The sequence below is a fragment of the Columba livia genome, chromosome 3 (genome assembly GCF_036013475.1).
Source record: "Columba livia isolate bColLiv1 breed racing homer chromosome 3, bColLiv1.pat.W.v2, whole genome shotgun sequence".
Taxonomy (NCBI): Eukaryota; Metazoa; Chordata; class Aves; order Columbiformes; family Columbidae; genus Columba; species Columba livia.
The window spans coordinates 13,119,053-13,136,943 of record NC_088604.1 but is presented as its reverse complement, the minus strand read 5'-3'; the positions used below and the strand labels follow the sequence as shown (position 1 = coordinate 13,136,943).

Genomic DNA, 17,891 nt, shown 5'->3' with positions numbered 1-17,891 from the left:
AGCCTTAGTTTCTGCTATTGGTGGGAAAAATAGAGCCTTTATTCCCGGAGAAGTTAGCAGTCTGCAGGTTTTCTTGCTTTTGAAAAACTCTACCCTTAATTTCAAGAACTTCATGAAGTTTCACTGCTGTAAATTAGCAAATGCCTTATCATTAAAACCTGCTGGGAGACCATCCCCCGCTCAGGATGCAAAATTCAGGAAAAGCATTTTAATTTTAGGCTCTGAGTCACAGTCTACCACTACAGACTAAAATCAGGCCTAAAACTGAATTCCAGACTCGGAGAGCGCGCCCACTGCTTTGGGAAACACATCTGGCCAACAGCACAAGGCAAGAACCTACAGTTACCTTTCTTCACACCTCTCCCTGAACCAGGTTTCTGCACTGAATCTGTAAAGCACCTGGCAGTGAGTGAACTAGAAATCCATGCTGAAAGCTTCATTGCATGGTGCTCCTCAGAACAGTACAGAACAGCCCTGTACAAGATACTCTCCGAGCATAAAAAAAGAACAATCTTTTAAAGATTGCACAGTAACAGATGTGAAACATTATCATCTTGTTTCTGAACTTGGAATTATTTTCTATTAAAAAAAAAAAAAAAAAGTCTAGAATGCATTCTGAATTTCCACAACCACACTGCTCCTCATTTTATCACAGCACCTGAAGTTAGTAGAAGTTACCACAGTTGAGGTGATGCCTAATGACATAGTTGCATGAGAAGTACAAAATCACTTCAGGAGATGCAGTTTTAGATATTAATTCTAGCACCTAAGCATCAATCCAGACTCCTTACGCAGTCATGGGTGACAACCAATGATAGGACAAGGGGTAATGGGTTCAAACTGGAACACAAAAGGTTCCACTTGAATTTGAGAAGAAACTTCTTCTCAGTGAGGGTGACAGACACTGGAACAGGCTGCCCAGGGGGGTTGTGGAGTCTCTTACTCTGAAGACATTGAAATCCCGCCTGGACACCTTCCTGTGTAACCTCATCTGGGTGTTCTGCTCCAGCAGGGGGATTGGACTGGATGATCTTTTGAGGTCTCTTCCAATCCCTGACATTCTGTGATTCTGTGATACTGAAGCTTCCCAAATGTTCTACAGGCATCCAACTTAATCGTCTGAATTTGGTTAAATGTTTGACATCGCTCCCCCTGTAACGCCATCTTCATCTTAACAGCTCACACTAGTATTGGTAGAAAATTATGCCTAATTCTTGTCAACCAGTTACTACTTTAAAAACACACCATCTGAAGACCTGAGTAATATCATCCTAGTTCATCTTTCAAGTTATGTTTATTATCATATTAATTAAGAAAATTTCCTATGTAGTTTTAGAAAACAGGAAACTGAAAACTAGTTCACTCTCTCCTCACCCCGCGTTCTCCTACCCCCAAGGTAATTTAAAAAACAACATTAATAGATCACCATGCACATGCATATGAACACGCAAAACCATTTCCGCAAATGGTTATATTTAAACTGATAAGAAAATTCAAATTCTGGAGAATTAAAACAATGTTACATGTCATCTTTTTCAGAACAGTTGTAAGGGATACTGGTCATTTTAAAAACAGCCTAAGAGATTCACTCTTTCTCTTTGCACTAAGAGAAATGAAAATCCTCATCATGTAAGACATTCAGCACAGCTCAAACAGCTCACAGTTACAGTCACAAAGAATTGCAGCTACTGCACTAATATTTAGAAATTATTATTGGCTTGTCATCATATTAAGATTTTATTTTCCGAACCTTTTATTTTTGAGAAAAAATAGTTAGATGCTTCTACGGCCCATATTGACTCATTCAGAAGAGTGTGACAATCTCTAAGGTCATTAAAGACATATTTAAGAGCTTCATTTTGAAAAAAATAATTGGTCTTATAATCTGTAAAAGGTCTCTAATAGCAAGCAGTTTGGACTTCAAAAATTTAGCAGGTAAAAAAAATTACTAAAGATTATTTCTCCCAGTTGCAGTTCCTACTAAGCTATTAGTTCCTACCAATGGAATGAATAAAAGCAGTGATCTACGCTGCAGTAATGTTAACTTTCTACGGACTAAATTGAAAAGAATCCATAATTTGGCAAATCTGTTTCCTCATTTCACACTCCTCCTTCCTCATCACTTCCTGCTTCTTCTGACGTTAGAGTGCTCATCTCCATTCCTGTCATTTTTCCCTTTAATTCTTTCTCTTCACTCTGATTGTCCTGTCTCTAAGAGATCCCTTCAGCTCATCTCAGTCCCCCACACTAGGATAAGCCCATCCAGAACACTTGTTTTTGAGATCCTCTCCAGCTCAGAAAGACCTTTCTTCACTTAAAAAGTAGAACGGACCTTAAGTTTAATTGAAAATCTATTTTAATAGAATTTATTAGGTCTGTCATAAATTCAATACAAATGTAACAAAATAGAAGGCTGGAAGACATTTTAAGTGATAAAATAAAGTGTAAAAATAAAACAGACAAAGCAGCTTCACTGTTTAAGTATACAGTCCTTACAAATACCACACCATTAGTTTTCATGGTAAGGAAGAATAGCTGCCTACACCGCAGAAATTGACAAAGCTATGATTACAGCCTTTAATCTCATTAAGTCTTTCCTTAAAAGGTTTAAAGCAAATAAAACAATTTGTTGCTGCAAGTACTGGCACTGATTTCCTTGTGTCGACACCAGTACTTGTTTGAGTCCACAGCGAGCTGACGATGCAGAGGTCTGACCTGACAGAAAATTAATCCTCCAAGAAGCCTTTGCAATCTTGTAGATTTTCAGCAGCAAATTCCCTAAAGCAGCAGATCCCGGATGAGTGCAAGTGTTGATACAAGACAAAGGGCAGACAGAACTGAACCACCACTTCCAAGGGCAACAAGCTAATCAAACATCTACATACCCAATCATAGACAGACCATGCAGAGTTGCTGGTGTCACTTCTCTCAGTGAATATAAAAATTTTAAACAACTGAACTGTTATTACTTAAGATCTCAAATAACAGTGGACTCATTCAACAAATACATAAACATTGTACAAAGTGAAGTCTAGCATATTGTATTCTTTAGCTTTCTCACAATTAATGTATAAAAGAAAGGGGGTATTTAACACAAACACTTGGTTATGTCTTACCTAGAAATACAGTCGTTCCAATTCACATCCAAAAATCCAAAGAGGTGATGCTAAACATTCAACGTCCGCCTGTGATGAAAAACATTCAAGATTACATTTGGGATCACTGTGCGTTTCCCTCTCTCAATTTTCAGACTAAACTTGCTATCTTAAAAGGAAATATACCTGATTATATCAATGGAAAATGCACATTATTATTTTAAAAGTGAAATTTGGAACTTGCAAAAATTTTCAAAGTAATACTATTAAGAATGCTGCTGGGTTGAAATGATCAGTTACTTAAACTGAATTTTTATCTCATATAATTCTGCAGAACAGATTCAATTTAATTTCAGTTTCATAATGAGCTGTTGCCAAGACTGGTACAGCCAAAGGTAAATAATGTACTGGTATGCAGTGCACTAAGAATTAGAAGAAAGAATAAGGAACTAAAGAAAATGCAAATCCATTTCCAAATTATTTATTAATTTATTGTAACAGCTACATTTATTCAGAACAATATTTACACTGAAAGAGGTCTGGGTAAAGCTCTTCTATGTTCAGAAATGAATTTTCCAATCTTTTGAAACTACCGAAATACATGATGTAATTTAAACACCTAACTGATCATTTCTTTCTGCATGCGTTGTGAGAGAAAAACAAGGGGACCAGGTCCTTCATAAGGATCTAGAGCAGGGGTGTCAAACTCATGTATACAGCCCTGAAATTACATTCAGCCCTTTGAAGGCAACCCTGAGGCTGATGTGGCCCCCGGGGAAAATTAGTTTGACACCCCTGCCGTATAGGGACAGTTGTGCTTAAGGTCTAGCTCTTATGGCACTTTTTAAACTTACAAGGATGTGAGTCTGCACCCAGAACAAAGATGAAGTCAAAAAAAAAGAAATCTGCTACAGAAAAGCTCAGAAGTGAACTTCTGTTTCAACCATAACCTCAACATTGCTAATATAACTTCATAAACGATCTTCTTCCCAAATATTTGGGTTCACTGTTCTCACGACTACAGAAAAACAGAGGTCCACAACTACAGACAAATCGAGGTCATTAGGTCCATAAACCACTTGAATTAAGTTTTGGCTCTGAAAAACCCATGGTTGTTTTTCTGCAGCTATATTTATAAAGATATGACTAAAACCTGATTCTAGCAAAGGATTTTTATTCACTTAAGTTCAAAAGAGTAAGAGTGCTTGATCACCACTTAAAGAGAAATTATCTTTTGAAACTTGGGGGTGGTGCAATGAAGATTTTTTTTTTTTCTAAAACTACATTCCTTACTGAAAACTATAACCATTCATTATAAAAGCAGATTAAATTAAATCAGAATGTAACACTAATTTCTCAAGTAGAGCACCCACACAGGGAACTAATTAGGAATATCTCCTCTGTGTAAACAAACCTTTGTACCAATTAGTAGCTGGTCAAGTCAGGGAACTCCCTTTCTCTGGGAGAAAAAAGTCTATTTTCAGCAGTGCTTTATTTTGCTGCTGGTTGAAAACTGTCTCTCCAATTCTGTAGCAACAGAGGGTGTTTAGAACTTATATTTCAGAATCTCTGATGGGAACTTGGTCGAGATTTGAAAAAGAAAAAAGAATGGCAGCAGAAGGCCTAAAAAAAATTTATAAATTAAAAAAATTCCATAGAATTAGAATTTCAAAAGACATGAGAACAAATCTTGTTCACTGACTAGACCAGTTGGCCAATTCCGTCCCAAGGGTTTACACAGGCCAGAACAATAACAGTGAAATGATTCAAAACAAACAGTGGAGTAAATGAAAATAGTACATGGGAAGAACAATTCCCAGTTGTTGTTCTATAATAAGAAAAGCAAACAAATAAAAACCCCAAGGCGATAACATTATGCCCAGATAGCATTTTCACTGCATCGGTCAGGTGCAACAGTAAAACTCCATAACTGCAGGCCATTCAAGGGATGCCGAGAATTTCATTTGCTATGTTCAAATCTGAGAGGCAGCTGCTCTATGCAGGACAGAACCTACCAGAGCCAACTCTTACCTGTCAAAGATGATCCAGAGCCTTCCCGTTAATTACACAGAGGCTGTGATCTGTGGATTTTAAAATTTGTTTAGAAGAATTGTTATTAATGAAGCTGTTTTAATTACTAAGTAAAAATCAGAAAAGTTACTTAAATGCCTTCAAAATACAGTAATTTCCTTTTCTTTTTTTTTCAAAGCAATGAGCACTACTGCAATGTATCTTCTACTATGCGTTACGCTCAAAGCAAAAGGTCAATTAATCCCATAGTACAGCGCATCGGGGCAGTGAATGACCGTGTTTAGGATGTTTAGTTAATTCTGGAGAGTGATGGAGCTTACACAGGAAAGAAGCTGGGAAAGAGGAAAGAGACAACGGGCAAAGCAGGAGTACCTTGCAGAACCCAGAAACTCATCATTTCCTACAGAGCGGTGATGCAGTAAGAGACAACTTCTCACCTTCCAGCCCTGCTGGGTTGCAAAAACCAGCTCTAGATGCCACTGTTTTCTACAGAATTTAGTGGTTGAAGTTATAGGAAAACATGACCCCTTCCCTCCTGACCCAACAACAACAAGAAAGACAAGTCTGAAGGACTGAGGAACACCGGCACTAATTAAATGAGCACCCGTGAAGAAAGTTCCAGAGAGGGTATAGATGAAAATGATGAGAAAAGATCACAGGTGGGAAGAAGACACTGGAAAGAACAAAAGCAGAGACTCTGCAGGTAAAGAAACAGGATTGTGAAGTTTAGATGCTCATCAAAAGTACAAAAGGTGGAAATTAGCTTTGAAAGGGCAAGTTTAGCACAGACAATGCTGACACAACATGAACTGGCTTTGGAGGAACATCACAACATAAAAAAAGACCCTAAGTCAGTTTGACAAAGGGGTCAAAAGCATTTGTTGGCTAAATACCTTAAATACATTAATTAATCAATCAATCAATCTCGTACCAAAGCAAGCACCTGCAGAAATATGTTTATTGAGCCATTATTTGATCCATTTACATTCATTCCAGCAGGAGTTCATCAATGTGAAAAAATCAGCAGCTTTTACTCACTGAAGCCACAGGCAAAGTTTAATTGAATTAATAACCATTGTCACAAGAAAGAAAACAGAACTAAAAAGACCTTAGTAAGGGGAAAAAAGGTACTAAATTTCCACTTCTTTCTGGAAGTATGAAATGGAAATATGACTACAAACATCCTAATTTTTGAGTGAACAACTAATAAATTCCTTTCAAATGCACAGTACATACCTCACCAAATTCTACAGAAGTATTTGAACAGAATGTTTTTCAGGAAAATTAATTAATTCTAGAAAAAGACTTACAAGTTTAATTATAGTAAAAATTTGCCAGAAACATTTAAATTAACTGCAAGTGGGACAGAAAAAAACAAAACAAAACAAGCTAAAACTCTACAGAATAAAAATAAAAGATTGCTATAAGAAATGAAATAGCATAACAGTTGTAAAGCAGGTGCAAGAACAGAAGATCAAATATATTTGATTGAAACTTTAGAATTTGTACATGGCAAAACAGGACAACTGGAATGTTTCAAAAAATTTTATGCCCATCAGGGCACACAAGCACATTACTAAAAATCTTGAGATCTAACACAGACCAAAAGAAAGGTAAATGAGAATTTTCTTGAATCCATATTTTTATGTTAGATCAGTTTGTTCTGTTACATAACTTGGTTTCTTTGGAGAAAATTATCAATGCTGACACCAATAAACTCATATATAAGAGGGGCAAAATATACCGACAGAAAGCTTACAGACTGCAGCTGGGAAATAGACTATAACACAGTTACTCTGGAAGTCAAAACTCATTTTTATATAGAAATAGTACATTTTGGAAATAAAAAAACCAGCAACTATTGAGGAGCACCTCCTCTTCAGCTGAATGATGAGACTACAACAACTTTGCAACTTAACACAGGATAGCCAACCTAAGCACAACCTAAACAGTAGCTAGCATTGAATTAGATTTTTAACAACACATTTCAATCTGGAAGTCTGCTTTTTAACCTTTTTTAAAACTTGTTTCAGATATCCAAATGTCTTTCAGTCTAAAACAGAACCAAATGAAAACAATGTCAATGCAATTCACAGAGGTAATATGACAAAGGGGTGGGAAATGGGCATTTAAAAGGACACAAACGTGCCAGGAATCACTTCTTGTTCCACAGCAGGAACTGCGTGGAACGGGCTGCAATGCAAGTTCACCGAGGTCAGACATAGGGACTGACAGAGATGCCATCGAGTGGCAAAGCACGTGCCATGGGACAGAAAAAAGACAAACTACTCTGACTGGAAGAGCTTCAAATTTCCAGTTTTGTGTCTTTAAAACAATATATTCCTTCAGAAGTGGAGAAGAACAGTCCAAGACTGATAACAAAGTCTTCCGTAGGAAAGCCAGGCGAAATCAAGAGGGACAAGACCTTAAAATGTTTATAAAATAACTAAATACCAAGATAGTGCTTACAACACTTTGACCTAAATATGGGGTGAAGGAACGTGTTTATGAGCAACTGCTCCTCTTGGGAGAATTTGCAAGTCAGGAAGAAAGGAAAATGAACATCTCTCAAACACCAGTATGATAAAACTGGACAGAAACAAATAAGACACCCTGGAAAACTTAGCAAAAACCTTAATACTGCTTTAAGGAAAGGATGTCAACAAGGAGGCAAACCACCACATACTAATGCAGAAGAGAAAACTATCTTTTACTGTTCTGGTAGCAGCCAGTAAGTCAATTTATCCCTAGTTAAAATGCATTTATAGAATGAAAGACAGAAGTCAGGTCAGTATCCTCAGTGTAGTAGTCTGAGGGACCTGCTGGCAGCAAAGCTTATTATACACTCTGGGATTTGAGCAGTCAAATTCAACTTAAGGCAAAACACAGCTGCTACTTTGAAAGTTTCCTGCTGCGTGAGAAATAATTAAGGCTGTATGATCAGTAGTCAACAAAGCATTAAGAGCAAAGATGCTAAATTAATTCTACTTGCAAATAAAGAGTTAGGTGAAGTTGCATTACAGAATGGACTACGTAATGTTGTAGTTCAAAGGCAAAACAGAAGAGGTAAATAAGATGAGATGTGCATCAGAGGCCAGACTCTGAATGTCACTTCATGTTTTAGAAGTTCTTTACTCAAAAAGTAGAAGGTATCTGTTCCAAAATTAAGTTACAAATCTGTATTTTGATTTAAGATATAGGAAAAAAAAGGAGGAGCAGAACAAACACACTTAGCAATAAATGTACTGAAAAATCACAGGGTCATTAAAGCTTTTACTACCAACCTCCTACTATTTAAAAATTATGCAGAAAGCTGTGAGAAATGTCGATGGTAATACAGGTAATTCAGGGCGGTTCACCCTGCAGAGCATCCTGACCCGAGCCTCCTTTCTCTCTCCATACAACCCTCAAACCACAAATCACATCAGGGATTCCCAGCCCAGGAATGGCACTGGGCCCGTCGCTGTCTGTGTGGGGACCAGGAGCTCGGTTTCCCATCGCTGGGACCACTTCCAGGCGCAGGGATGTGTGTCCAGTTCACCAGGCAGCCCACGCCACCCCCACAGCTGTTCCTCACCTCCGACAGGACAGAGCTTGCGAGACAGATGGAAGCGCTCCACCGACCAGAGTCAACCCCTAAACTGTCTGTTGGACCAGACTCTGTTAAGTCATTAGGATGCTAAAAGCTTTAACACTGCTAAAAAAAACCCCACAAAAACCAAAAAACCACACAAAAACCCATCACACCCACAACACAGATAACAAAAAACCTCACACCCTACAGTTTTTGCTAAATATAAAGTTGGAAGGCAATCGGACAATTACAATAGGGCTGAAACATCTGCTTGAGACAGAGATCCCCTGGGAAAAAACTAAAGATCCTGCCAACTCAGGTTTGCACTAGCAGGTTACCACTTCTCCTTTAGTTAACAAAAGGCAAAGCTTAGGACAGGGATATATTTTACTGCCGGGATATACATCCTCTGGTTGAGGAAAGTGTAGATGCCATCTACTTACATTTAATTTATTCATTTTGATTTAAAATACCAGGCCATAATTATTCTTTTTTTTTTTTTTTTTTTAAGCTAGCACTTTCAAAATGGCTAAATACACCTGTGTATTCTCTGGGGCTTTTCCAGACACAGCTTATCACTTTCAGGTTTGACAGAACTTTTTCTCCTGCCCTTCTAAGCACACAAACCCAATCCTGCCATTGCCTTCTCGAAGGAGTTGCTGAATTCCAGCTTCCTGGAAAGCAGGATCTGTGGCCACATATATGTCAAAAAATAAAACAGACCAGGGCACACAGCCACGCTCTGGGCTTGGAACCAGGGAGCATGGTACAGCTCATGGCTGTACAACTAAAACCCTTTCCCTCTGAACAGCCTGGCCAGATCCAAACAGCCTTTTGAAAACGGCCCACCGTCTCTCTTAACCCCAGAACTAGGCTTAGGTATGATCTGGGAGAGTTTTATTTGGCACAGCACAAAACTGTGTCACGAACAGTACTAAAAATGTAACAGTGCAATCGCATGCCATATCCATTCCTCATTTAGTTCCTACTATGAAAAGGCATCACGATTATAGTACCCAGTTGCTTCTGGAGAACATCATGTATAGAAGTTAATTCCATAAGTAGCCAATGCATTTCAGAATTAACAGGTCATCTTTTCCAGGAATTATTAGTTTCTGGCTTTAACATCACATCATCAGCTAGGTGGCTGTTGCTTTCAAACCATGAATACAGAACCAAATAAACATGTAACAGTTGATCATTTGTGTTTCTACACGTATTACATGCAGCATGTGAAAATCCGCACTCTCTAGGTTTTGGACTTTTTTAATGTGTTCGGACAGACTGAGGATGAGCGTCCGACTTCTTCATTTCAGCAAAGCCTGGACTGCAGCCAGTAGGACTCTGATGGAGCCTGCCAGCTGGTGTGAGCGGGCACAGCGCTACTGACAGCATCCCCGTGCCCGGCAGCTGAGACGCCGCATCTCCAAACTTCACCCCCATTGGGGCAGTGGGCAAGGAAGAAATCCAAACACTTTACGCAAGTATTGTTTCAGGAACAAATTCACTGTGTTTTTTTTTTAATAATTCACAAATTTATCTATGTCTTCACAAGTTTGTTTATTTCTTCTAAATCTGAATCAAAAACATTTACCCTTAATTTGCACGAAAAGAATGACAGGCAACAAATCTTTGTAAACACAAGAGAAGCACATAAAAATTTTCCAAAGGAAAACATGACTACCCTACTGCAAATTCCAACGTAAATATTGCACTTAACAAGAATTGCTGTGTTTAAAACTTTGTATATATGTAAGTGATAATAGTGTCACAGGATACTGAAAAATTACACTGACAGTACAAAAGCCTACGCCTCTTTCACAACTGCTTACCTACAGATCATCTCACTACATGCTTCTCCATTCCCAACTCTGCTTATCTTGAAACAGTCTTAAAAATGTAATGGTACTGACAAAACTGCATATTATTCTGCAAAGCCTTGACCAGTCATTTATAACTGTTGGAATATTGGCTGCCAATCTGGTCTAGTGAGTTCACCTAATAACCATCTGCTCCAACCTAATAGGCCCAGATGATGAACTCCCACACCCTGATTTACCTGGCAATACTTTAATCATAGTGCCTTGAACTCCAGGTACAATTTATGTCTTTCAAAAAGATTAAAAGATGACACTTCTACCCCAACAGCAACATCAACACTTGACTAAAGACCATCACTCCAATTAACCAGAAAACTCACTGTCAGATTGTCCAAGAAACCAACCAAAAACCTACAACACAACAAAAACCATCTCACATTAAGTGAAGTAATGAGTTTTTTAAATCCCAGAGATTATAACACTGCTGGCAGGAGACAGACATATGTTTCTCACAGATCTTGGCCTACAGCCTAGTTCTGATGTGGAAAAAAAACTAATAAACCGGCTTAAGAAAATGTGACTTCAGATTCAGAATTAGTGTGGTCCTTCTGCTCTGCTCCCAGGATACCTACAGTGACACTAGAAAAGGATAATGTTAGGAAATGACTGCTCATTACTAAGATCTTCGTTTTCTCCAGCTCCCTTTGGAATCCTTAAAAAAAAAAAAAAAGCTTCATTTCCTAAGAAAGTAAATGTTTGGGTTGAAGATCTCCACTTTTCAAAGCTGTCAAAGAAAAAAGTCCTGTTTTCCACAGGTAGATCCATTCTGCTGTGATTTCTAAAACATCTTGTGTTGGACTGAGCAAGAGAGACAGCTCATGTACATGCCTCCATGTCAAGTCATTTCACAGCACCAGTAAACAAAGGGAATGTACAAGGCTGACTAAAGCCAAGCTGATCAATACTATGAATCACTGACTCATTGACGGCTTTGAGTGCACACAGAGGACATCCACAGGCAGCATGGCTGAAGCTGACAGTTCGAGACCATCCTGCACATTCTGAAGCCAAATCAGGAGCCCATCGAACACCACTTAGTAACCCAGGGTAGAAGCTGGGTGGAACATACTTAGAACTGTTAATTGTCTTCACTCTGTGGAGAAAATGTGACCCTCATTAGTGGGAGGGCAATGCTTTCTGCCAGAGTGTGTCATAAGGGAGTCAGGCAACTCCTGCTTCATTGTACTCTGAAAGTCACTGTAAGATGGCAGTAAGTGGGCTCAAGGACTTCTTCAGTCATGCAAAGGACCAATAACTCCAGATTTGATTTCTGGACAAGTCTTCAGAGAATTAGCAGAACAGTCCCTTTTCTGGAAAACTGGAGATGAAACTTTTTAACTGTGCAAAAAACAATAAACTTAGGCATGTCTACCTGCAGTCACTGGCATAAGATGGGAGAACACCACACATAGTCATTCTTGAACCAGCAGCAGGAAAGTGTCTGCAGGTTTGGCGCAGAGCCTAACCTCAGAGAACTGGGATTTTTTTCTTCTTTCCAAACTCAATTTATATCCAACTTCCCTTCAGAATCTCTCATCCATATAGATAAAAACAACAACAAAAAAAAAAACCCAACACACATTATTAGAAGAATGAAATGTTTTACTTTAGTGTCAGTTGAAGGAAACACTACCACATACTCTGCTAGCAATATCATGTTGAACACAGAAAGCAGAATGTCTTGCACTGTGTACAAGAGACAAAGCTACCTGAATAACCTCCCCCCAATCCTCCTCTTGTGATTCTCTCTAAAGTGACTCATATGGCAGCACTTTTCTCCTTTTATAGGAAAAATAAAAAGGGAGAAAGGAAGTCTGCACCCCGAGCAGGACTGCGTTGCCACATGAACTGAGAAACTCAGAGCTGTATTACCACTCACTTGTCCCTACCTCAGTGCATTAAGAATATATACCCTGAGAGTTGGATACCATGAATCAACTGGTATTTACTTAATGCAGACATAATTATATGTCACCAAGCGTTTCACACTGAACTCGTCACTACAGAATGTCTTAAGAACTAAAGGACAGAAGGCATGTAACATATTTGCATTTGCTTATCTACCATCTCCTTTCTTCGTGTGAATGTCCTGTCAATAGCACGAGAACCTCTTCTTCAGGAAACAGCTGTAATGATAGTATGACTCAGAACAGCAATTAAAACTATAGTACTTTCTGCCACATATAATTCCACACATGTCCCACACTGCCCCAGTGCCCACCACCCCCAGCCAGCATGGTCCACCTTCCTTATCTTCAGCAGCTCTACCAGATGGAGTCAGGGAAAGTTACTAATCATCTCACTTAACCAAAGTTGGCTTTTTTGAGAGAACTGTGGAAATGTTGTTAGCCCAACACTAGGGAAAGGTAAATGACATAGATAATTCCCTATGTATCGGGGCGGCGGGGTGGGGGGGAGGAATAAAAACGTTGTTGTTCTTTTATCAGTAGAAAGAAAGAAATCATTGTTTCTGCCTCAATAACCGACACTAGAGTTAAAAGCCTATATCATGGAGGACTCCTACCCATAAATAGCTAAAGAATTGAAAAATTATAAGGAAAGCCTTCTCCTCTTCATGCACAGGTGATGGGATCAAGACTTTGTGAGCGCTCCCACCCAAGCACAGGTGACAGGGTGCGTCCCTCAAAGCACCTGCAGGTACCTGCAAACATCTCCTGTGCAGCCAGGGCACATACTCATCAGCCTCACAGGTACCCACCGCTGATCCAGAACCACCCTGCTTTCCCTCAGTTGCTTATGTGCAACCATTCTGAGTTTCATTTGAATACTGCAGCTCAATATTTGACTGCTTTGTTTGGGAGTGATCCTGAAAACAACTGAATTCAATTACATGAGTTTGCTTGCTGGGTCACAGCCCACACATCAAAGTAAAAAAGACAGATAAGCATTTCCAGGGTCAGAGTCTCTGTCCTTAAAAGCTTTTTTTTATTTATTCTTTTTTTTCTTAAGGAAGGAAGCAGTCTCCTTGGTTATCAGATCATTGTCAGGTCAGATCAGATGGCCAAAACAGCAGAGTTCAGTAAGGAGTTAAAAATAATCCCATTGTTTTTTGAAGTCTAGTATTGGTCTTACACCAAAAATGGAATTTGTTAAATACATGTATATATGTATTTGTTCTTGTTAAAGATTACCGTTTGCTACTTGGAGGTTTAAAGTGCTACCAGTGTGTATTCAATTATCTACAGACAAAATGTTATTTCAGTATAAATATGAAATATTGCTTTAAAAAAATAGTGGTTTAACCTGTAGGTGTCCCTTTGCCTTATGAATAAATTAGAAGACACTGGATAACAGCAACCATGAAAGTACAAACACTTCATTGCAATTGTGGTGACTCAGACTGGCAGGATTTGGCAGCCCACAGTGTTCCTCAGCAGCAGAACAAAAGGGGATTTTTTTTTCTTTAGAGATTTACATTTAGTTCAGTAAAGGACAACATGATACTGTCTGTGCCATAATGAATCAAAGCGTTAGGCGTAAGTAGTCAGACCCCAATCAGTTTTTGTTCCACAGTGTAAAAATGCAGAAGCAGATTATTTATACTTCTAAAGCCTCTAATATGGTTCCCTCTCCCTGCCTTTGGGGAAAATAAATAAATAACGGTAGTAAGATTATCTAGTTGCAGAAATGCGAATCAGTTCCCAGAATACTTCAGGAAATATTTTCTATTTTCCTCTTGAATACAAGAGACATTGATACAAAACAGTTAGTGGATTTCTTAACACCTTCTCTAATTAACAACATAAACCCCATAGGCCTGAGTATCTCACTCTAACAAAATCTCTCAAGTATTCAGAGCATGAAACACATTTTGAGAGACTTGTTTTCCAGCACCCTCATCATGATCTCATTTGGAACAGCAAACCATCCCCGCAGTAATTGGTATTACAGAGCTCGGCTGCAGCACAGCCGTGGGAGAGGACGAGGGAAATATTCCAGTCCTACAGGGCATTTATGCTTTAATAATAAAAACATAGGAAAAACGGTTACAGAATATCAGCTCCCATTTCCTCTGCCACCATCAATTACTAGGGAGATGATTACAGACTTATTTCCAGAAGCTTCCGAAGTTGCCAACCTTTGTTATGAAATCTTTATCTGAAGGAGTCACCAACAGTCTACAGATGATCCTTGAAACAAAACACTGTGAAATTACAAAGCAACACAGTACAGAGGCTCAGACTGTGTATATGTGGGTGGGAGAAAGTATAACTGAGACAAAATTAGACAGTTCCTGGAAATAAAACATAACAAATTTTACAATCTAGCCTTCTAAAACCTAAATCCCTTTAAACGACTCTGAAGAATATTATTATAGAATTTTCCCCTTACCACTGCCTCCCTCCCCCAACATAACATTAAATGAACCCCTTCTGAAAAATTAGGACCAGCAAAATCATCTGTACCAAATAAAAGCCACTGCACATCTCTCATGGAGGCTATTTAAACAGAATTCTGGAATCAATTTAGCGGAGATAGGATCATATGGATCAGTTACCAGAGAGCATTTTCCTTATTCTCCAAAACCAATTCAGCTCCATAAGGGGCACCATCACTCAGCATTTCCATACCAGCTAACAACCGACAGTAATGAATTTTTGCCCCACAGCTCCGCACCACTATTAATATGCATGAGACAAACCAGAAGATGAACTTTCTCCCCACCTTCCCCAGAAAGCCATTAACTCAAGCTAACCTCCCAGACTTAATCTGGGGTGGCTGCAAAATGAAAATTATAATGATGGGTCCTGGTACCAAATATACTTGCAACAAAGAAAATAAAACAGAAATCAGTTTTTCTTTGAAAAACAAGAAAACAACCCCTTCCTCCCACTTCTCAGTCTAACCACATTCAGCCTAGACAACAATAGTCTTCGGACACTATTGGGCTCAGTTGAGTTGCAGAGGCAAATAATACCAAGCTGTGTTAAAATATCCCACTTTCCCAGTAGGTGCTACTCCCAGGACACGGGTCTTCTGGCCATCTTGCATCCGCTGGCCAAGTATAGGACACAGTGGATGTTGTAAAGCATCTCAGCAAGGATGAGGTGCTGATGATGGACAACTGAACCAAACCAGGCTCAAATTGTGTTCTAACCCCAAAATAAAGACCTTCTCCTGAAGCAAACCTCAGTCTTGCCAATTCTGGATATCATTAAAAAAAAAATCTATACTTTTCTTAGATTTACTGGTCCATATGAGACTAAAAGCATAAAATGGACTCACAGGAGAATTTTGAACATAGCTATAATAAATATAGGTATATAATATAAATTAAAATAACTGGGATAGTAAGCAGGAAGCCACCTAACCTAATAGGAAACAAAGTTGTGAAGGCTGTACTTTAAATGTCACCTATCCTGAGAACTCAAGAGCTACCTCTGTTATTAAAAAGGTTTGTAAAACCTTCGGGCCTCCCCAGGAGCAAGACAGAAAGTCATCCCTTTCACAAGCTGGTGAGGAAAGGAGTCATGCAATTTTGAAGCTCTGGATGAGCTGGCAGGACCATGCCCCCAAGCACCATCAAGCAATTTAAGAGCATCAGGAAAGCAACCACAGAGGAAGCACAGTGGGCGGTCGGCGCTTTCCAGGCTAAGGCTGGCTCACAACAGCATCTTCACATGCCAGCCGAGCGCCCTAACCCACGGACTATAGTCCGTCCTAGGCTATTCCTGCTTGAAGCTATGACATGGAAAAATATTTACTGGATGAAAGAATGAAACACCCATAGAAACCAGATTTCCCTCACCTCAGCTGAATGCCTTGATCACAGGGAAAGAGTCACTCTCCCTCTGGTCTAAATTATTTTTTTGTTCAAAGTAACGCGGTTGCAGGTGAAATAAAGGACAGCTTATGACATGCAGCTTGTTGCACTCTCCTGGGAAGAGGGACGTGAGCTCAAGTTACTTCACGCTGAAAAGGGAACAGAGAATGAAGCTTCACACTTCATGAGTAAGGGATGTAACTAATGCACCACTGAACATAAGAAGAGAAAGAGATAAACATCCTTGCAAATGCTTCTTCCTTGAGTTTGAGTAAACAGCTTACACTTACTTGTTTCTTTGCAAAACAAGCTTTTCAAATCCTGAGGGAACGTTCCCATTCCAGGTGCCAAAGGCAGTCAGGCAGGAGCGAGATGCTGCTCTCCAGAACGGTCACGGTAGTAACAGCTCTGGGGGGATGCAGAAATAAAGCTCTGTGCATCTGATTTTCTTTGCAGTAAAAACTACAGGCAACAGCATGCTTTCAGACATGAGTTGTAAGAACACTGGCCTTAACTTTGAGTCATCTAATTGTAAAATAGGGCACCTAAATAATTTATTAATTCAGGCTGTAATACAACAGGGAGAAGGATTTCCCTCACTCCAAATCCCATAAATTATATATAAAAAAGCTTCTAGCAACTACTTAAAATTTAAGTTAAACCTATGTGTATCAGAGAGCTATAGGAGAGTACAGAATGGCTGTTATCTAAAATGTCAGGGTGAGTCTACACATCCCCTTAAGAACACCAAGCCACCTCCACAGTGTTATTAAATTGTGCAAACACCAATGCCCAGATATGACTCAGTCATCCAGAGCTCACCACAGACAAACAGGGGACCAAGCTCCAGATCCCAGTATGCTCCATGCCATATTCGAGACATGGCAAGTCCCATGCCATACCGTAGAATCAAAGAATAATTTTGGTAGGAAAAGACCTTTAAGATCATCGAGTCCAATCGTTAATGCAGCACTTCAACAGCTCTGAGGGATTTACTGTCATGAATCACATTTATCAATGTAAGACTTTAACCAAACCAGACTACCAATTTGTGATGGGCACACACACCACAAGCTGCAGTGCTACAGGAACCTTCAAATGAACTTTTTACATACTTCACACAATCCTTACACAGATTTACTCAAAAGTAAGCCTCGGACTTCTGCATTAGCTTCACGTTCTGCATGGCCATTCATCCAAACTGTGATGTTAAAAGTCAACCTCTCCATTTCTACTACAAAGAGACCTACAGAAGCGTTGTCACAAACAGGAAAAAAAGGCATAAAATCCACAAAGAAGTCCCATAGAGGACTGGTTAGGTAGTCTGTTGACAAGTTCATAAATGAGACAAGAATATTTTAGCTGTTAACAGGCAGAAGTAACCATTCCCGAATTCAGGTAAGCCTGACTGATATTCAGCTTAATGTAAACATGGAGATACCAACCATGAGATTATTTCTAAACATTTAAAATCCACGTGGATAAATAAAAATCTTTCGAGCATGTGTGTGTCAGTGCTGTACTAG

At 39.2% G+C, this 17,891-nt stretch overlaps 1 protein-coding gene across 12 annotated transcripts in view; it reads right to left on the bottom strand.

The window, feature by feature from the left end:
• Window positions 1–17,891, bottom strand: part of CYRIA (CYFIP related Rac1 interactor A) — a 55,913-nt gene that overhangs the window by 34,628 nt on the left and 3,394 nt on the right. For 9 of the 12 annotated variants that reach the window (XR_010471103.1, XR_010471104.1, XM_065055856.1 and 6 more), the window contains exons 2-3: window positions 5,127–5,176; window positions 3,117–3,185 (exon numbers count right to left, since the gene is read on the bottom strand). The gene's annotated coding sequence lies outside the window, so the exon portion shown is untranslated. Of the gene's footprint in view, window positions 1–3,116; window positions 3,186–5,126; window positions 5,177–16,655; window positions 16,774–17,891 lie in introns of all 12 variants that reach the window. The other 3 variants (XM_065055858.1, XM_065055861.1, XM_065055863.1) reach the window with 1 other exon arrangement.